Raw genomic sequence first — 23,090 nt, forward strand, 5'->3', positions numbered from 1 at the left:
TCCAATCAAGTGAAATGGTAGCCGATAAGGCTATCCAACACTGTAATCACCACATCAATCTCCAACAATCCAGCACACCCCTGGACCCACCCTAATCCCCGTAGGGTGTCTCCCAATCCAGGTCCACACCGAAACTGGATGAGGATCGGGTATCCCGATAGCATAGCCTACACCAGAGGGCGTCCCCTGTGATGCACCCCATCTCAGACGGTCCACCGGTATATATCCGGTCTGTATATGTATATATATCATCCATCAGAAATCCATATCTGATCATTTGGGCGCCTATAGGGGCCCACAATCCACATCCACATCCACATCCATATCCACATCCACATCCAACACCTCCAATCACCTCACTCTCAGAGTCAAATAGTAACCGGGTCAGTAACCGGGTCAAATAGTACCCGCCCGGGTCAAAACGGGTCAAATAGTACCCAGCCGAGTCAACTCGCCGGTCAAGGGAGTCAACTCGCTGGGCAACCGAGTCAACTCGGCCTAACTCGGTCAACTCGCCGGAAACCCATTTAACCCCATCGCCGGAGATCCGACCACCCAAACCTGCCAAATCTTATATCAAATTAAAGAACTCGATGAGATGAACTCATAGGTACCTGAAACAAACCAAACCGTCGCCGGAATCGATCGGATCGACCAAAAGAAATCCGAGTAAATCGGAACTTCAAACTCCGATATCTCCCAAACCACAACTCCGATCAACGTGATTCTAGTTGGGTTAGACTCGTCTTTCGTAACTCGGCTAGCTCTTTGATCGACGTATCAATCGCCAAAGGAGCTACCTGTGCCTCCACAATCTGTCCTGTACCCTCCTGTAACTCACCCAAAGTCAGGACCTGCTCTGGAACCTCAACAGGAGCCTGTAATGCAGCTGGAACTGGAGCAGTCATCTGTGTCACAAGTCCTGTAACAGTTTGCCCAAGAGCTCGTACCAACTCAGTAACATCCCGAACCTCCTGTCGTAAAGTAGTAACAACAGCCTCTACCCCCTGTGGTGCTAGATATCCCTCCTGATCCTCCCCAATATCATCCACTGGATCTATATTCACTCGCCGCCTGCCCCCACCTCTCCCACGTCTTCCGCCCCTACCACGTCTCGCACCCCTACCTCTCTGTCCTCGCCCCCGCTCTAATGGAGCCAACTCAGGCATACCCCCCTCATCTACCCCCTGAGGCTCATCCGCCTCGTGTTCCCCGCTACCCGATCCATGTCCTCGCACCCGAGTACTACGTGTGTCAACCATATCTGGAAAAGATAACACATGTATACATAAATCTAAAGCAGGAAACATCAAAATAAAAACTCACCAGGTCAGCCGGGAAACGCATGATGTGCAGCTCATTATATTCTGCACCCAGGGACCTTCCTTGGCCGATGTGGTATTTCATCACAGAACAGTAACCCCCACACCTCGCCTCATATGACGCAGAGCAGGGCATCACAGTCCACCCCCCTTAGGAGCCCACGTCCCCGTGGGTCACGCCAGACACGGGCACCGCGCCCCGGCTAGACGCAAGGGACGAAACCCACATACCCACCAAGGTCGGCTTCGATACCAACTGTAACAGCCCGACCCACTAAAGCCCAATCTCCCCACCAACCACTGAACTTGGCCCATACCAAGCCCAGCGTGGCAGTTCCCAACCTCTCCTGGCCCATACCAGAAAAGATTGGACAATAGTTTAAGGTCTACAGCTCATTATATTCTACACCCAGGGACCTTCCTTGGCCGATGTGGTATTTCATCACAGAACAGTAACCCCCACACCTCGCCTCATATGACGCAGAGCAGGGCATCACACGTAGCCTGTGCACTAGATCCTGTCTCACCTGTGGGGAGGGAAAGTAGATAGGGTGAGCAGAAGGCTCAGTAGAGATAAATAATAGAACACAAGAACAATAGTATGACTGGAAATTTATAACGAATTCATCAATGCAGCAATATGCAGTGCAAAGCTAATGCACCCGATCAACCCAACCGAACCTCCATATCCTCCACCAATGACACCCAAGCCGGCGAATCAGATTCCCGTCCTGCGGCGATAAGCCGACGAGAATCCACCGCACTACCTCTCTCTCTAGCATCCAATCAATACCATAATCACATATCCATCAATCTAAAACCGCTAGAGAGAAGGTTGGCACACATGTGGTCGCAACCACTCACCGCTGGCCCCACGGTGATATCTCAGCCTACCACTCCTGGCCTAGCATTACATACTAGCCAACGTGCAGTGACAAATACTGCTACGGGAATTCTATAGACTAGGACCATCACAAGGCTCCTAACCATCATCAACGCACTTGCCCAAATCATCCAACACCTAACGTGAGCCCCAGGTCCATCCTTGGGACACACCATGCATCTAATGTAATTCCTACAATTCATGTCGGTCACGCAATAATTATAAATACAACATCCATTCATCATGATGCATGAAGATTACATAATGCCCGATTTATGACCGAGCATGTCATGGGTTATAATGCATAACAATAATAAACTTTTAAGTAACAATGAGATAATATGAATTGGGCTACGACCTTTCTTTGGAACAAGCAAAGAGTGGCCCAAAGGAGCTTACCGTGTCAATCGAAATAATATTCAAAACTTGTCCTTTATGAAGATTGAAAATAGCAAAGAAAGGGGAAAAAAAATCCCTACCTCGAAGTGGACTCGAAACTCTCACCAACAAGCAATGTACACTCCACACCAATTCACAAACCTATTTAATGAAATAAACTCCACTTAGTTGTCATATTCATCAACCCATTTAAATCCCACATTCCATACTCCACAATATCCTCATTTCCACTAAATTTATATTCTACCATAAGTCTCTAAGGTTAAAAAATTAAAATCATACCACAATATTATTTTTCATCCTAACACAACCTTAATTAAACAATTGGAGTCAAGAATCCTTACCTTGAAGCTTGGAAATTCCACCAAATCAAGATAACAAAGGATTCTCTTGAATTGATTCAAAAACTTCACTTGAACCTAGAAATATAACAAAATTAGAACCAAATTTGAAGTCATTGAACAAGGAAACTCTCATTGAGCCAAAAACCCCAAAACCCATTTAACTCTCAAACCCCAAAACCAAAACTTTACCTCAATCCAACTCTTCTCTTGTAGAAAATCAAAGCATGTATGTGTGTCCACCTAAGAATGACCCTTGTCGGCCGGAGTTTCGCCGGACAATCGCCTGAAATGGCTGCCCTGGGTGGGTGGTTGGAGCAAACAAAGAAAAGTGTTTTAACTTTTCTTTTTTTAAAACACTCGAGTGAGGGCTGTGATGCGCTGTCACCCATTTATGTTTTATTTTTTTTATTTATTTATTTTTATAGAAAACTCAATTATTTTTTTTCTCTCTTTTAACATTTTGCCCCAAAAATAATTTCCTATATTCTTTAAATCCTCCCAATAATTCTTTTTACCCTACAATTTTATTCTTTTTATAACTAAATCCAATTTATTCATTTTATTTTTATTATTCTATATTTTATTTATTTTTATTTTGAGACGGGGTATTACAAGATAGACGTCAAAACAATTTATTGCGATGTGAACACATAGAGGAGAAACTCTTCCATTGATGAATTCATTTGAATTATTTTTTAATTATAACACGAAATCTTGGAGAGTTTGCTTTCCAATCTCTAGGGAGATACAAGAGAAGTTTAAAATTAACAAGAGAAGTTTGAAATGGTACACCAAAGCGGCAACAGGGGAAAGGCATTTCACTTTTCTATGTCATATACCAATATGAGTAAAATTAAATACCATATGATGCATTACACAATCCTCCACAGAAGGAAAGAAGAAGAAAAAATGGTTGTTTTCTTGGACTTCCAGTCATATTAAAACATAGAACCCAACTATGCCTACATGTCTGCATAGATTTGATACAAATCACCTTAAGCCAACACTTACATAATGACATAGTATAAACACACTTATTATTAAGAAAATCGACATATAATGTACCTGATCATGTATGGTGTAGCCATTAGGGATTAATTCCATGCTTTGCTTCCATATTGCAGTCCATTTAGTGACCCATGGATGAATAAGTCCCCATCGACTTTCGCAAGCCTGCTCATTCCTGCATCCAGCTGTCGGTCCTCTTCGTTGAATAAAGTCTGACCTGACATGTGTCCAGAAGGATTGCTTATCCTGATTAATTCCAGTGATCGGATCTGTTCCAATTGTGACCCAAGATTTACACAAGTCGACATCCTCCTCTAGTTACCAGTTTGGTGGTCTTGGGGTGCGCTCCTTAGGAGGAAGGCGTGACTTCCTCCTACATCTTGACCCTCTAACCTCGTTTGGCAGTACAGTAGGACCCGATGCTGGCGTAGTTTGATCAAAAGCTTTCTGGCTTTGGTTCACATTGGGTGCATTAACAGTTGGATGGTGGGTCATATTTGGATAACTTTGGCTGTTTGATAGATTAGATACAAAGTGCTGGAGCGTTGATGGGTCAAATCCAGATTGCACCATGTGGACAAAGTAATTCCTTAAAGCAAAATTGTCACATGGAATCATTTGTTGATGATTTGGTGGACGTTGGGAATTTGGAGGCTGGCTTGGGTTCATGGCATCGTTTACTGCAAAATAATTGGAAGTGGGAAGGCTCGAAATTGCACCACTATATTATGAAGTTATGCTACATCGTAAAAACCAAACAACATTTCTATTCTCCCGAATTCAAAAATTGAGCCAATACAATCAAACAAAAATTAGGGTTCATACGAATTAAAAAAAAAACAAATGATCAAGAGGAGAACGAATGAAAAACAATCAAAAAACACAATCCATAAACATCACAGGCCAATCGCATCGACGAAAGAAACGCAAACACGAAATTAGAAGTCCATGCAAACATGAATTTTGAAGTTCAGAGAAAATACCAAACAGATGCTTCTTCAATGATCTTTCTAAGGATTGCGAGACATAGAGAGAAAAAGAATAAAACTAGGGCCAGCCAATCAGATTCAAGGACCTCACCAAAACAGGTAAATCAAGAAGTAGATCCACAAACCTGATATTCTGCTTCTTCGACGAGCAATGATCGAGGACCCGTAGTTGGAACACAGGTCGCAGCGTCTGCGATGCTTTGCAGCCGGAGGTTGTTTCAGATGAGGTAGTTGGAGATAGTTCTTCACCCCTAATTAACAAAAGATATAAGAAGATGAGCAACGATTAAATAGAAGAGAAGGGCGACCTAGCTGAATTGCTTGGTAGTTCCGGTGAAGCAATGAAACAAACAGAGTAGAAAACATGGGAAGACGGAAGACGACAATCGAGCCAACCACAGACCTTTATGCGTGAGACCCCAATGGGTTGTGAGATTCACGGATCCGAGAGAGAGCAAGAGATGAAGAGGAGGCGTAGGGAAGAGAATGGGTATGATTCGTACCTCACGTGAGAATAGGTTTGCAGTTGGTGTTTGTGCGGGCCCATACTAGTCAGGCAATTTGAAGCCCCAATAGAAGTCTTTGTTCCCCAGATTGATCCAGTAACTTTGATTGCCAAAAAGCCCATCATTGTATGGATTCAACCTCTCCATTTCCCATTAAAGATCCATTTAACCCATTCATTCTTGCCAAAAAGCCCACCATTGCATTTGCCCTAACACTAACGAAACAACTAGCATGTGCCACTTTTTAACACAAGCGGTGCTTGCGGAATTGCTGTGCCAAACGGGTACGCAAGTGGATTCCAACAAGATGAGAGCGAGAGACGTGAACAAGGCGTTAGAGGGGAACAAGCTCCTGAATATGACACCTTTTCTCCGCCCATCAACAAGAACCACTTTCTCCGTCGGCCCTCTTTACAAACTCCCTCTAAGTTTCAAAATTATTTTTTTGTAACAGCTCAATTTCATAGAGGGTAGTACGTGAAAAATACTATGGATGGAACTCGAATCCTGGATCTAGCTAATTTATAAGTTGTAAAAAATAAGATAGATTATAAGCTTTAAAAGGCAAAAAAGTACTTTTCATCCCTCAACTATTGGTCGGGTTTCATTTTCTTCCCTTAGCTTCTTTTTTTTTCCTTTTTCATCCCCCAACTATTGGAATGTACCATGTTTGTCCCTCGAATAAATCCGGCCATTGAAAAATCCTACATGACATCATATTGTTCGTCAAATCAGGTTTTTCCCAACTTCAATCTCACTTGAAAGGATGAAAATGATACTTTTCAATAGTTGAGGGACGTAAATGGGAGAAAAAAAGCTTAGGGACAAAAATGAAACTCGCCCCATAGTTGAGGGACGAAAATTATCTTTTTGCCGCTTTAAAAAAAACTTTGAGGTGTTTGATGAAACTTATAGCTACCACTAGCGTATAAGGTTATAAGTTGTGGAAAGTATATTTTGCGTATAATTTTTTAATTTTTTTAATAAATATTAAGAATTATAAATATAAAGTATAAATTTTAAGTATCATTTGTTGTAAATATAAGAATAATTAATTATTAAGTTTTATGACTTTTAAAATTTGATATTTTATGATTTTAATTTTTTTGTATATATCATTTACTTCATTATAAATATTTAACAATAAATTCAAGGAAAAATTATTTTAAAAAGATTATAAACTACTATAATATTATCTTAAATAAAGTAATGAATAAAATAAAATAAAATAAACCGTTGTGCAATAAGGGGTTAATAGCACTTTTGATCACTGTAAGATTTTTCGTATTTCAATTTGCACACCGAAAGATTTTTTGTGTCAATTTGATACATCAAAGTTTTAAATTGTGCCAAATTACACAATCGGTCAGATTTGCCTTGTTTTGGGCAGTCAATGTGCTCATGTGGCATGTTGACCGTTAAGTTTGGGTGATATGACAAACGGTGATGATATGAAAAATATCTATGTAATTAAGTTAAAAGGTATTAATTAATACAATTAAAATCAGATTAACTTAAAAACTAAACTAAGACCTAGAGCCTTGCAGCAGAAGCAGATGTGAAGGCCATTAAGCCACCTGCTGATCTCCTCCCCAGCTCTCCAGGCATCCTCTTTCTCTTTTCGTTCTGATGCGGCAATGACCATGAGCAAGCAGATCCAATGCCTTTCATTCTCTCTCCTGGTGACCCAAACTCTCTTTCTTCTGGCCCCCCCTCTCTAGCCAGTGAACCCATAGCAGCGCTCATCAACGACCGGTACCAACATCTCTTCGCTTCGCACCTCTCCTGGCTAGGCAGCAACTGTTCACATCCAACTCCAAGGCAGAGGTCGGACCTGGCAGCCACTTTCATAAGACATAAGAAAAGAAGAAGCTCTGTCGGAATAAGGTCAGCTATTTTAAGTGCAATTTCATAACAAAAATATAATTAAGAACAAAAAACATTTAGGCCCCGTTTGTCAAAGCATTTCTGCAACTAAAATGCATAATACCTTTGTACGTAATTTGTCACAAAATGTTACCCAGCATAAATGTTATCAACAAAAGTTCAACCAAACAATATCAAACATTCATGTAGCATATCTGCTATTAAAATTGTCCAACATTTCTGTTACCATCATTTCTGCTAGCATATCTACTACTTGAAAATTGTTTACCAAACTAGACCTTAATTTAATAACAAAAAAAGAGGAAGACAACCAGAAGTGTAATTTCACTCCTAAACCAGAGATGAATCTCGTCACTTTTTCTCAACTGCGAGTCCATACTCCTTCGCTTGCTTTGTAATTTTTACTCTTTGATCTTCTGATAAATCTTTGATCGTTTCATGGCTTTATTGAGTGAATCTGGTTTTACTCTTCAATCTTCTGATAAATCTTTGATCGTTTTATGGGCTTTATTGAGTGAATCTGGTTGAAATTGGGGTTGGGGGTTGGGGTTGGGTTCATAGAGAGATGAAATTGGGGGTTAGGGTTAGGTTAATGCATTAATTCCACGTGAAAATTAATTTTACACATATTATTCGAGATTTAACGGTCAACGTGCCACATGGACATGTTGTGTAACGCCCCGATCCGGAATGCGTTACTTTTGGTATCCTCTTAATCAATCTCCTAATTAATTCAATCATTAAGTCACTAAAAATTTCGACAGCACCTCCCCATAATATGGAGGATGCCAACCTGGAGTAAACACGCAGCAAAATCACAAATATATTCACAACCTAGGCAAGGCCTCCGGCCATCTAACAATTCATATCACAGTTAAATTCTCGATTCTAAGCAGGGCCTCAAGCCACCTAACAGTCACACATAATTTCTCCATACAACAACATATATAATCAACATCCAGCGCAAATAGCAATCCAGCAAACATAAGAAATCGTCAGGACACAAAATCCACAAACCCAGTTCGGGAGTCCCGACCACATGGAGTACCCTCCCTACAGTCCATCCCACCATCGAATAGGGATATCACACAATGTCTCAACTGAAAAATATAGATACGACAAAATAGTAATAACATAATCAAGGTTTAGAACTATCGAGTCCTATCACTCTCCAGGGGTCCATCCATGTCATGCGCCTTCCTCCTAATCCGCGACCCTGGTACCGGAACTAGACTCACCTGTGAGGAGGGAATAGGAGAAAGAAAATGGTGAGCGAAAAGCCCAGTAGGGAATAATAAAGAGTAAGTGAATAACATAAAGCTGAAATATTAAAGAAAGGCACAAATGCAACAATATGATAGCTAAAATCATGTACACCAAACACAAGTAAATAATTACACCATACGAGATCCTAACTTGACCCACCGACATCCCTATACATATCGGGACCCTGAACAGCCCAATGAATATTTTATGCTCAATGGAAGATTGAACAAGTAGGGTATGCAATATAACTCAATCATACAACGAAGAAAACACAAAGTGGGGTTATTCTCCCTTAGGTACAATTAAGGCGAGCACGCATTATAATGAATAACGGGGAAGGATAAATGTTTTCAATAGGAAGGCATATTCAAAGAGAATAGCAAAGGGTAGAATTTCCCTACCTCAAAGCGAATTGCATCTTACCACAAACGCAACGTGTACTTCACTAACCTATTAAATAAAATAAACTCCATTAAATTTCCATAGTCCACCAATCACTCAAGTCTCACATTCCATACTTTAAAATTCAACCCATTTCTTAGAAATCCACATATTACCTTAAATTCAAAGGTTAAAACAATCAAATTCCACCTTATATTATTTCTCACGTCAACCCAACCCTAAATAGAACAATTAAAATTAATAACACTTACCTTGAAGCTTGTTAGTGTCTTCAATTCAAGAAATCAACCTCTTCTCTAGAATTGATTCAAAACCCACACTTGAATCTAGTAATACAATATGATTAGAGGCTAATTTGAGCTATTGAATAAAGAAAACTCCCAAAGAATCAAAAATCCTCAAAACCCACTTATACCCACAACCCTAAGTTCAAAAATTACCTTAATCTTCTATTTTCTTGTAAGAAATTGAAGCATGTGTGTGGTCCTAGAGAGGAGAGTACCTTGCCGGCAGGAAGACTCGCTGGAACATCGCCGAAAGCAGCTGGCCGAGGGTGTGGAGAGAAGAAGCAAAGCAACTTTTCCCTTTTTTTATTTATTTTTTTATTTTTATATATAAAGGTTATCGGGCGAAGGCACCTGCGCCTTCACCGGTTTTACATTTTATTTATTTATTTTTGTTTGTTTGTTTATGTTATTATTATTATTATTTTTTATTCTTTTACTTATTTGACCTTAACTTTAATTCAACTATTCTTTAAACCCTTATAACATTCTAACTTCATCCCACAATTTTTATTATTTTCCACAACTAAGTCTCATTTATTTATTTTATTTTTATTATTCTATATTTTCTTTCTTTTTATTAGAACGGGATATTACATGTTGACTGCCGTAAACTGGGCAAATCTGATCGATGGTGTAATTTGAAACAAATTGAAACTTTGGTGTATCAAATTGACACAAAAAATCTTTCGGTATGCAAATTGAACACAGAAATCTATCAGTGACCAAAAGTGCTATTAAAACGTGCAATAAGTGAAACTTGTTGAAAGATGCCATCTTTATGCTGCTTTCTATGTTTGTGGGTTTGGTCTTGTATGGCTTTCTGGTGGTGAACAGTGTGTTCATTGCACCGTGTGATGTGTCCTGGGTGTATCTACCCTTTAAAAAACACCAGAAGTGAAATTTGTGAACCGCTAGTGCTTCACACCTGTTTGGCTGCGAGGGAAAAAAAAAAAGGAACTACTCCGCATTTCACAGTTGAGCTTGCTTTTCCTCTCCCAGAAATGAAAAGATGAATAACATTACAAACCCGAATAAAATGTCCCTGGAAGTAGAGCCATCGGCTTAGATTTAGATAAACATAAGGCAGTCTTATAGTCCGAAGAAGGTAACATTACATGATACATACTACTGTCCGTTACACCAACTCTCTGTCTTTCACCCTATAAAAATCTTTCAAAGATTTGCCGTCCAACTCTTTGGTGAAGAACCTTTTCAAGTAATCAGAAAATACAAGCTGTCGATAAAGGGCAGGCTTCTCGGGCGACGTCATCTCCGGAAACGACCCAAACAAGCCATCTCTATTGGTAGTGTTGAAAAAAACTGCAACTGAAGTTCGTGGCTCACGGCAAGGATTAGCCAACACTCTATGCTCTACACTCCTGTATTCATCATTTGAAAGAATCTGAAAAGCATAATCAAGAGAAATATATTAGTTTGAAATACTTAAACCTCATTTTGCATCTCGAGCAGACATTTTACCTGAAGTATGTCTCCGACGTTAATAATAAGTGCTCCAGCGATGGGCTTGACATCCACCCATCCTCGCCGTGCTCGATTTGCAACCCACCAATTTGGCTCTGCATAAGGATTGTCAATACTCCCGGGTCTGTGTGAGACGTGATTCCGAGAGTCAAAATTTGGTTGAGGACAGCGCGGATAGTAGTGTCCGACCTGATTCGTGATTCTAAGAACATCATCTTCTTCAACCTTCCTTTATCCAATCCTAACCCCTCACATAACAGCTCCATCAAGTGCTCTCCAACTTGTTTGACTGCTATGTTCCATCGATCCCACAATCTCATTCCTACATATTTCCGGGATTTCGACTGGTGATGGATCTGGACCTAGCCTAACCTGCAAAGTATCCCTGAAACGAAAAAGATCAATTCGTAATTCAACATTTACACTCCCAGGATCGACTTCTATTACCAGGTATCTCTACTGGGCCACCTTTCTCACGTGAAGTATGCGCCAAAACTGCAGCTGCCCCGGATTGAAAACTGAGTTTCTACATGTCAAATGTTGTTATTAATTCATTTCGTCTTTTCTCTTGTTTGGTCCTTTTAGCTAGAAGTTATTTCTACATGACCCGTGAGCTGTACTTAGCGAGGTGGCTATCTATAGTCTTTGGTCCTTCGTTCTTTGGAAGACGATATACACACTTGTACAAGTTGTTCTCTCTCAATGAAATGCATACTCTACACTTTTCATCCCAAGTCAGTTTGACTCTTGCATCGTTTACCTTCTCACTAATAGTTGTTGCTGGGACTTCAGATTTTTGACATGGGATCGAAGCAAAGTCAAGGATATACTCATCAAAGGAATCCCATGATTGAGTACCTTAACAGCTTTGATTTTTGGTCCATAACCTCCAAAGGAATCCCATGATTGACAACCTGGATGAAACCCAGTTCGCGACAAGCACGCGCGATTTGCGAGACAACAGAAGGCCTTTTGTCGGATAGATCGACGGTGGGGATAAACATGGGGGTCGGGTTCGGTCGGAGGAAGTCGAGTTCAAGTCCGCAAGGGTCTGGGGTGGGAAAATGAAGATGCGAGGGATAGAGGTGATACCGAAGTCGACGAGTCCTTTGACTCCCATCTTTGATCTCGAACGGTGGTGCCTGACCGGCGGTGGCTGATGTGAGATTCCGAACTACTAGAATTATATCGATTCAAAATTCAGTTTATACTCGCAAGTACACGAATCAATACGAATCAATAGCAGTATAACTTAGCAAATACGAATGTCGAATCCACGAGGATTGAGTATTAATCTATCATAATTCCAAAATCCACTAAAAATTTCACCGAATGAGAAGACAAAAATTGTTGATGATTTATTATGAGAAAGAAAGACAAACATTATGAGAAGAATTGCAAAGAACAAATGAGAGGGTTGTATGGAAGATCAAATTGTCGAAAATACTAGGGTTCCGATTTCACCATCTTATTGCACTTAAATCCTTTAGTTGTCAATTATCAATTCCTTTATGTATGTCAAAGACCAAGTCCCCTAATTCATATAGTAGTCATGGCATCTAACTTACTACGTCTATTCTTAATTTGAAACTATTTATGACGTCTAGACTAGTTTAACAAACAATAATGCAATTAGATCTATGACAGCTTATGTAGCGATCACTTGAATCCTAGCATATGGCGTCTATGTCTAGGCAGTCATGGTGTTAAATTGCAAGAAGCTATTCCCAATCCGGGCATGGCGTCTACTACGAATTGTATCAGAACAATCAAACCTAGATGGTAGCTAAGCATCACAGTTCAATCATCAATTAAGCACAACAATCAACACTCACATAACATAAAGAAATTCAAAAATTGATCAAACCTATATCATTAAGCACAATCAAAGGGGCTACATCATCCCCCTAGCAAAAGGTTTAGTTCCTCATGCTAGATTCACATAAGAAAGTAAAATTAATAGAATCCATGAAAATCTAGGAAAGAAACACAAGAATGATGGAACCCGATTGCCGAAATCCCTTCTTCTTCTTTCTTTGTCGTCGACCTCCCAAAAAGATCTCTCCTTCTCGACTTGTAATGAGGTATTTATATATGTTTTAAAGTCTCCCCAACCTCTTAGGGTTTCATTCAATAATAATAAACATGTAAACCTCAAAAGAAACTCCTAAAACAAGTTAAACTTCTAATTCTCAGATTTTATTCTGTCGAGTAGCTGTTGAACGCCTGTTGAGGATCTGTTGAGCGCTAGCTGCTGGCCAATATTGTGACATCTACGCTCGAGCATGGGTTGAGCAGCTGTTGAGCGTAAGGAGCTGAAAAGGCACAAAGAATATAATTTATGCAAAACCTGATCTTATTTCGATAGACAAAACGTCAATTCAACCTAAAAATATAAGCAAAAAGGTGTACAATAATATTCGCATCAAATACCCCAACACTTATCTTTTTGCTCGCCCTTGAGTAAAACAACAAAGAGGAAAACTAAAATAGAAACTAACTCACTATCGTAGGAATCGCGGTGGCACTTAGCATGTGACACAAGCCTTTAAACCCCGGGTGTCCTTAGTGGACGAGTTATAGTCTCGTGAGGGCTTACCAAAATGATACCCACAAACATTATACGACACCACAATGCCAAGTTATTCCACTAATAGAAACATGCGAATACAATATTGCTTCCAAATTCACACCAACAAACCAAGTATCAGGGCAACATTTTCCAATACAAGCATTCATTCACAAACTTCATTATATCCAATGTGCTTATGGAATGTGAAATAACACTTGTATAGGGATTTCAATAACAACTCAACATGAACACAATCATAGCATATCAGAAATCATTAGCAAAAACAAGTAAGCACACCGGGTTGTTTATTTATTTATTTTGAAAGCAAACAACTTTTTTTCCGTGACTTGTGCAATGCTTTACCCACTTAAGCTTTCTAATTGACCCATGTAACGAGTTTTCAACCAATGACTCCCAGTCCAGCTGGCCTAGGGCATCAGGTGTAGAGACACCCCTACGGGTCTAGTAACTCAAGTCAAAAAGGCTACAAGGCTAAGCAAGTCACTGTAGAAGTCACTCATGGTCTATCTTTTTATGCGAGACTCACTGCTTGCTAGGCAAGAGGCCCGATTACTCAATAGGAAACCCATGAGAAAAATCCACTTATTCTTTCTTCTCTTTTTTTGGATTTTAATCCCGGACGTGTAACTTTAGAAAACTAATGCTCCTGACATACCACAAGTGTCCAACACGAAGTGTCACTTCATACCCCACAATACAAGTATTCAAATTAGTGGATCAAGCAAGATAAACAAAGCTCAAGATATAAACACTCAATTGGGCATGAGTCCTTAGCAAGATTCATTAGTGCTTCAATTAATCACAACATCATATTCATCAAATTTCATTCATGAAAATCACAAGGCATTGCGTGTTTTTTTAATTTTTGAAAACAAAACAAAGTTGTTTTCACCCCCACACTTGAATTATGCAATGTGCTCAGTGCATGGAATGATGTGAAAAATAGCATAAAGAAATAATACTGAGTTAGAAAGACACAACCTGACAGTGAAGACACTCGGGAGGCAATTCCCGCGTAAACATTCAGGACTGCGTAGTTGTCGTAAAATCCTCAATTTCTTCTTCTTCTGAGACCCGATTGATGAACCGTAAAATTCTACAGAAACTAGACATCCGTAGATTTCTACCCATATATGGTACATTTTTTGGTCCATCCTGAACGGCTCCCAGAATAATTTTCAATCCAGTGCTTCGACACAGTCTTTTTCAGTATTTGTCACATCCATATTTTCACTGGTGAAAACATATTAGGACAATAGAAACAAAAATAAAAATATATACACAAAAAATATTACCCCGGTTGGGTTGCCTCCCAACAAGCACTTTATTTAACGTGTAGGCAAGACGTATCTTCGAGTGACTTTTTAGTGAACTTGGAAACATTCTTCCACATCGTCCTCGAATTCTTTCAACTCATTCATCCTCCGAACTTTGCCATCTTGAAAAGGATTATGCCATCTTGAACACACCTTGGATGGAAACAGTTTGAGTTTAGAGTTGTTCAAAATGACTTTTTGACCGAGAGAGAAATCTTTTGATGCAATGGGTAAGTCTCGGCAAAGCTCTGCCTTCTTCTTGTCAATTTTCACATCCTTAAAAGCTTCGACTCTAAAACACTCCCTTAAATTTGATGGATGATTGGCAGCTTCAAATAATTTAAATTCAATAGTCTGACCTTGCATTGTCATGGACAGACATCCCTTTTGCACGTCAACAATAGTTCCCGCAGTCGCTAAGAATGACCGGCCTAGAATAATTGGAATGTCTCTATCTTCCTCCATATCAAGAATGATAAAATCAGCTGGGAGGAAGAATTTGTCAACTTGGACAAGAACATCCTCAATTATGCCTCTTGGGAACTTCGCAAAACGGCCCGCCAATTGAAGAGTGACAAAAGTTGGTTCCAATTCCTTTTCAAGACCTAGCTGCACAAAACTGAATATGGCATTAAATTGACGATAGCACCTAAGTCTAGAAAAGCTCTTTCAAAAGACATTTGACCAATAACACAAGGGATAGTAAAACTCCCTGGATCCTTTAGTTTCAGTGGTAACTTTGTCTTCAGCACGACACTGCATTGCCTCAGTCAACTTCACTTTTTCATATGGTGCCAACTTCCTCTTTCTAGTGCAGATATCCTTTAAAAATTTTGCATACGATGGAATCTGTTGAATTGTATCTAGAAAGGGAACGTTGATCTCGACCTTTCGAAAAATATCTATAATATGCTGCATCTGCTTATCCTTCTTTTCATTCACCAACTGGCTAGGGAAGGGTACTTGAGACTCGGGAATATAAGGCCTTGAAGAAGTGGCAGCCTTCGTATGAACTCTAGCAATGCCTTTCTCCTAAAGTGGCTGTCTTGTTTCAGTTTCTAGCTCCATTTCAACTTTCAAAATTTCTTTCTCTATATATCCCACAGTTTTTCCTCCACGAGTGGTGATAGCATTGGCATGTTCCCTCTCATTGGGATTGATTTCTGGTTGACTCGGAAATCTACCTACCTCTCTTTCACTATGTCTCTCAACAATTTGACCAACTTGAATTTCAAGTTTCTGAATAGATCCATGTATGTTGCTAAATTGTTGATCATACTTGCTGGTCTGTCGTGCCATCTTCTCCATAAAATCATTAGTATTGAAAGCAAGAAGAGTCATTTGTTCTTCTAAAGATGGCTTCTTGGGTTCAACAAGAACTTGTTGTGCATTATGTCCTCTCCAACTAAAGTTTGGGTGATTTCTCCATCCGGGATTATAAGTGTTCGAGAATGGATCATTGTTGGGATGAAAACCACCTCGCCCCACATAGTTGACATGTTCTTGCTCTGAAAAAGTAGACATGGGGCAATTTCGGTAATATGATTAGATTGAGAGCAGATTGATCAAACCTCAATCGAAACTGCTTGTTGGACTGGGGTAATGTTCTGAGCTGATAATGCTTTCACCAACATGTCAATCTTCTTCTCCATAGCCTGCAGCTGAGGCTGATTTTCCTGCGCTAGTGTGGACTTCATAAATACCTCTTGGAAGCTTAAGTGCTCGTTTTTCTCTTGATGAAAATTGTTGAGAATTTTCACTAAGAGTCTCAAACAGTTCAACAGCTTCCTCACTGCTCTTCTCCATCAACATACCTCCACAAGCTGAATCTACAATTCTTGTGTTATTTGCATCCAACCCTTCATAAAAAGCCTGAACTTGATCATCTTGAGATAAATTATGGTGCGGGCACTTGAGAAGTAACTGATTAAAATCCTCCTAGGCTTCGTAGAACAAATCACCATCTTTTTGTTGCCAAGTTTAAATTTCCCTTCTCAACTTCCATTGTTTTTTATGCTGGGAAAACTTTTTCAAAAATTTTATGGCCATCTGTTCCCGGGTATTGATCGATCCTGGGGCCAAAGAATTGAACCACAGCTTGGCGTTGTCCTTCAGGGAAAAAGGAAATAGTAAAGTCGAACTTGTTCTGGAGTTAACCCTTGAACATGTTGAGTCTTGCACAACTCGAAGAAGTCTCTAATGTGAGATATGGATCATCAGATGGTGTGCCTCTGAAGTGAGGTACTGCACTGAGCAAATTAGGAGGGAATGTGACATTGCCTTGAAAATTCAGTTGAAAGGCTATGCTACATAGTTGCTCCAGATTTTGAGGCACGAATGAATTCTTCATTGGCCTCCTAGCAGGCACATTCGTTGCTACGTCAAGCCTAACAATGACATTCTCTTGTCGGTCGTCCTCCATATTTCCTACAAAAACCAACAAATAAAAGAGAAATTAAAAGAAATAAAAGTATCGGTTATACTAAGAAAAAAAATTGAAATCACAAATAGACTAATTATTTTAATCCCAGGCAATAGCGCCAAAAACTTGATATGAGATTCCGAACCACTAAAATTATAGCGATTCAAAACTCAGTTTATACTCGCAAGTGCACGAATCAATAGCAGCATAGCTTAGCAAATACGAGTGTCGAATCCATGAGGATTGAGTATTAATCTATCATAATTCCAAATCCACTAAAAATATCACTGAATAAGAAGACAAAAATTGTTGATAGTTTACTATGAGAAAGAAAGACAAAAATTATGAGAAGAATTGCAAAGAACAAATCAGAGGGTTGTATGGAAGAACAAATTGTCGAAAATACTAGGGTGCTGATTTCACCATCTTACTGCACTTAAATCCTTTAGTTGTCAATTATCAATTCCTTTATGTATGTCAAAGACCAAGTCCCCTAATTCATATAGTAGTCATGGTGTCTAACTTACTACGTCTATTTTTAATTTGCCAACTATCCATGGCGTCTAGACTAGTTTAACAAACAATAATGCAATTAGATCTATGGCAACTTATGTAGCGATCACTTGAATCCTAGCATATGGCGTCTATATCTAGGCAGTCATGGTGTTAAATTGCAAGAAGCTATTCCCAATCCGAGCATGGCATCTACTACGAATTGCATTAGAACAATCAAACCTAGATGGTAGCTAATCATCACAGTTCAATCATCAAATTAAGCACAACAATCAACACTTGACATAACATAAAGAAATCCAAAAATTGATCAAATCAATATCATCCCCCAAGCAAAAGGTTTAGTTCCTCATGCTAGATTCACATAAGAAAGTAAAATTAATAGAATCCATGGAAATCTAGGAAAGAAACACAAGAATGATGGAACCCGATTGTCGAAATCCCTTATTCTTCTTTCTTTGTCGTCGACCTCCAAAAAGATCTCTCATTCTGACTTGTAATGAGGTATTTATATATGTTTTAAACTCTCCCCAACCTCCTAGGGTTTTCTTCAATAATAATAAACATGTAAACCTCAAAGGAAACTCCTAAAACAAGTCAAACTTCTAATTCTCGGATTTATTCTGTCGAGCAGCTGTTGAACGCGTTGAGCGCTAGCTGCTGGCCAATATTGTGACATCTACGCTCGAGCATGGGTTGAGCATCTGTTGAGCGTAAGGAGTTGAAAAAGCACAAAAATATAATTTATGGCAAAACCCGATCTTATTTCGATAAACAAAATGTCAATTCAACCTAAAAACATAAGCAAAAGGTGTACAATAATATGCGTATCAGTGGCCATTTCTGCAGGTGTTGCTGTTGCCATTTATTGTGTAAATTCCTCTGTTTGCTTTGCTTTGCTCTGTTTCTGTTGGCACCAAAAATATGTTGGGCCTAATGGATTTAGAACATGAGCAAGGCCCATTGTGCTACCTGTTATGATTTGGATTATTAGGGCTCATAAGCCCATATTATTGAAGAAGAGAAGCCAGTTGATGAGTAATTGCCCAAGGTAGAGTTGTGCTAGAAGTAGCCTATGAAAAGTGGAAGAAGTGGTGACAGTTACCACAAGGTGGTCCAGGTGGCAGCTTATGAGAGAAGTGAGGAAAACTGGTATAAAGAGGTGGTTATGGCTTCCAACTGAAAAGAAATGACACAAATAAGGGGATAACTACAATAGGATCATGGTTTATGGGGAGAATTTCGTGCAAGACAAAGAGTAAAAAAGCTGGTAGACAGACAGAGATGAACACACACAAACAATCAATCAAACAGACAACAAAAACTCAAGCCCAAAGGCACTTTCAAGCTCCTAGCATTTCAATTACTTTTCCAAATCCTTGTCAATGTCAAGCAAATATGATGTTCAATCCAAATTCTCTTGTATTTATTTCTTGTCAAGTTTCAATGCCAACCATCGTTATGTAAATTATTCTTGGTGTCTAGTTAGTCTTCTTCATTTCAATCTCAACAAAGCGCAATTCAGTGGAGTTGGGGAACCTAGAACTATTGAGGTTGTAAGATAGTTCATTCAATTGTCTAGATAGAAGTCTTATTTACGTTTGGTGCATTTCATTTCATTAGTGTAGAAAACTATAATCCTTGACACACCTGCAAATCATCATCACCTTGGGTCACTTTTTGGTGACAACAACCTTTTTTGGCACACCCGGTGGGACTGAAGAAGAAGCATCTGAAAACTATCATGGCACCGTGCACTCACTTGTCGGGAAAAGAACCAATTGCTGGGGAGAATTTGCAGGAGGAAAACCCATTGGTTGAGATGGAAGAGGCTGCCAATAATGGTAGCACCGAAGAAAAGCAAGAGCTCATTGAACGACCAGCTGGCTTATCTGATGAAGCCGCCATTTTGTTTGAACATTTGGTCAAAACCATCAAAAATTTGGAGGTACGTTCTAACCAAACAATTGAGGATTCCATGAAACAGGTGGAGCAGTTCCCATCACAGAAAGGAATAAACTACCAGGCTGATGGGTTGTTATAGCAAGTACACTCCTCTTCCAATGCGCTCTCCATCTGGTAATGGTCAGAATTTTAGGCCTGTTGCATATGGAAATACTAATCCTATGAACAATCCAATTGCCTATGCAGCCACTGAACCTACTGGACCAGGATGGTAGCGTCGCTGCAGGGATGGGTGCTGCTCGTAGGGTTCAACCTATTATTCCACCACAAATACCACCTATTGATTTGGAGACTCTCAGACAGTTAGTTCAAGACTTATATGGCCACGACCTTAGGTGGGTTGGTCGGCCAAAGTAGCACAAATTCCCCTTATCCAAGCTGTTGTGTATAGGGAGAATCCTTACCCACAAGGATTTAGAGTACCTGATTTCACTTTATTCTCTAGGGAAGAAGGGTTGTTTCATCATGGAGCATATTGGCCGTTTTCACTGTGGAATGTGGTGAATTGGCGAACTATGACAACTTTGACAACCTTTGTCTCAGGTATTTCCAAACTCTTTGACAGGAGTTGCTTTTTACTTTGGTATTCACATTACCAAGAAATTCCATCAACACATGGTGGGAGATGGAACGGTCATTTCATACTCAGTTCTTTAGAGATGAACTAGAGGTGTCTGTGGCTGAGCTATCCAGATTGGTGCAAAAGCCAGGAGAAACCACCGATGCTTATATTGCTCATTTTAAGAGGCTGAGGATTGGACATTAAATTGCGCAAAAAATTCCAAGATATGGAATTTTGTGACTTTTATGAGATGACAGCAAAGGTAGCAGAGTATGAAGAATTGTTGAAATAAGAAAGTAGGAGAAAGAAGTCTTCTATGGGAACTTACTACCAGGGAATGGAGATGGCTGCTGCGGAGGTGACTTCAGAAAAGAAAGTGTGGGTTTGTCCCTCATTATCCAAACCGAAAGCAACTGAGCCAGAAAAGAAACAACTCATGGGTGGTAACATCAATTACACTTCTGATGTGACCAAAACGGAGGAGATTTTTGATTTTTTATAGCGGGGAAAATTTCTTACATTTCCAACTGGACACAAAATACCATCTCAGGAGGATACGAAAAGGAAGGAGTATTGAAAATACCATGACCTATGGTCCCATACCACCTCTGAAGAACATGATTCAGGAGAAAATAAACAAGGGTGTCCTGCGATTCCCTGATTAGGAGTCGATGCTAGTAGATGAAGATCCATTTCCTCCAGTGGCGACCACTATGCATGCAATTGATGTAGATCTTCATGAATACCTGTAGCTTAAAAGGAAACTGAAGGAGAAATCTCAGGTATGGGAACCAAAAGCTCATAATTCTCAAAATTCTCAGGTCCACAAGGAGAAGAAGGGATGGAAACCGCACTATATGCAACCACCAGCTAGCACCATTACCAACAGATGGCAGTTGGTGAAACATAAGAAGTTTCCAACACCTCTAACCAGAACTCAGTTGAGGAGAAAGTAGAGGCAGTATGCTGCCTACATAAGGAGTCATTATAAGCCTCCAGTTATCCAACGCAGAAGCTGGATATAGGTTAACAAAAGAGAAAAAGCAAGAGGATAACCATCAAGTGAAAAAGGATCGACCACCTACAAAGGAGTTCATGGTGGGAGCAATTCAGGTACCATATGAATGTTCTACTACTACTTTAGTTTTGCCAACTGTTTGGCAGGCTAAGAAGTAGATAAAAGAAAATCAAATGCCAAAGCTTGACCGGCTAGGGAAAGGTGATCAACCTTTCAGTTTAGTGACGGTGTAGATAGTGGATGAAGAGACCCCCAAAAGGGTGATCTTGGAGAAACCTTCAATCCAAATGTCACAGCACATCAAGCCATTGTATGTCAGAGCACAGATGAATGGAAAACCGATAGATAGAGTCTTGGTGGACAACGGTTCTGCAGTCAATACCATTCCACGATCAATTCTCAGGCTATTGGATAAGAAAGAAAATGATTTAATTCCAACTGACGTGACTATGGCAAGCTTTACAGGTAAAGTTACTAAGGCAGTTGATATATTGCTAGTGGAGCTGACTGTGGGGCAAAAATCTTTCATGACAGCTTTCTTTGTCATTGACAGTCAGGAAAAATACCAAGCTCGCCCATGACTATTACATAAATTAGGGGACTTGATCTTTGACATGCATGAATAAATGATAATTGTCGGCTAAATAATTTAAATACAATAGAGTTGGTGAAATCGGATCCCTAGTGTTTGTTTATTTGTATTAATCTTTGTTTACTTTGTTTCCATTGATAATTACAAGAGTTTGAATTGCAGATATTTAATATCCAGTCCCTGTGGGTACGACACTCGTATTTGCCACTTCTATACTACATTGATTCGTGCACTTGCGAGTATAATTTGGGTTTATAATCGCTATACTTTTAGCGGGTACTAAACCCCACATCAAGTTTTTGGCGCCGTTGCCGGGGACTGATTTAATATATTGTTATATAACTCTTGTATATATGTATATATGTATATATTAATATTAGTATACACCTCCTTAATGGAAGGTTTTTCATTTTTATTTCATTTTATTTTTTTTTTTTATTTGTTGATGGCTTAACCGCCCCATCTAACTATATATTATTGGCTGGTTCTACTGCTACCGCCTATATCTGTTTATAATAACTGTCACTAACACTTACTAACTTACTAACATTTAAATTTCTGCCACTAACAGTAACGTTTATTTATTTATTTCATTTACAGTATTATTTATATTTGTGGTTGGCTTTACACTGCCCCACCTTTATATATATATATGCTTATGTGGTCGGCTGAGCCGCCTAATATAACTTTTTATTTCTGTTAATACTTATGGTTGGCCTTTATGCCCCATTTTATTGTTTTTTATATTAATTTCTTATTTTGTGCATATTCACTCTTTTAATTTTGTTAAAAAAAAAAGAAAAAAAAAAAGGAAGGATTATTATTGCTGACATTTTCTTTTATGCAAGGACGTCGATCTCAAAGTTCAAATCTTTTAAATACAATCCAGAGATTGAACAAACTCTTGCACAACTGAGAAGAGAAGTAAGAGGAAAAATGACAGAAGAGAATCCTGAGAATGCTATTGTTGGAATTGCAAATCCACCAATCAATGAACCTGCTCGGAGGCCAATGAAGAATTCATTCATACCTCAGAATATGGAGCAGCCATCCAGCATAGCATTTCAACCCAATGTCCAAGGCAATGCCACATTCTCTCCAGTTCTACTCAATGCAGTCCCACATTTCCGAGGCACAACATTTGATGACCCTTACCTACACATCAGAGAATTCTTTGAACTCTGTAAGACACAATCTGTTCAGGGCTTGACGTCAGAAGAAGTACGACTCATGTTGTTTCCATTTTCTCTCAAAGACAATGCGAAACTGTGGTTCAACTCTTTGACCCCAGGATCGATCACTACATGGGAGCAAATGGCAACAAAATTCTTGAA

General features: G+C 39.5%; 1 long non-coding RNA gene, 1 other non-coding gene and 1 pseudogene across 2 annotated transcripts; 1 reads left to right on the plus strand and 2 right to left on the minus strand.

The window, feature by feature from the left end:
* Window positions 1–8,515: 8,515 nt before the first annotated feature.
* Window positions 8,516–9,601, minus strand: LOC120011687. The gene is made up of 4 exons (XR_005471096.1): window positions 9,447–9,601; window positions 9,258–9,332; window positions 9,006–9,054; window positions 8,516–8,576 (listed from the first exon to the last, which is right to left on the minus strand). It is a non-coding gene; the product is annotated as an uncharacterized LOC120011687 (long non-coding RNA).
* A 787-nt stretch (window positions 9,602–10,388) lies between these two features.
* Window positions 10,389–14,522, minus strand: LOC120012504 (annotated as a pseudogene).
* A 2,056-nt stretch (window positions 14,523–16,578) lies between these two features.
* On the plus strand, window positions 16,579–16,685 carry LOC120013986. Its single transcript, XR_005471521.1, has one exon. It is a non-coding gene; the product is annotated as a small nucleolar RNA R71 (small nucleolar RNA).
* Window positions 16,686–23,090: the final 6,405 nt, after the last annotated feature.

The sequence above is a fragment of the Tripterygium wilfordii genome, chromosome 13 (assembly GCF_013401445.1).
Source record: "Tripterygium wilfordii isolate XIE 37 chromosome 13, ASM1340144v1, whole genome shotgun sequence".
In the NCBI taxonomy this organism is placed as follows: Eukaryota; Viridiplantae; Streptophyta; class Magnoliopsida; order Celastrales; family Celastraceae; genus Tripterygium; species Tripterygium wilfordii.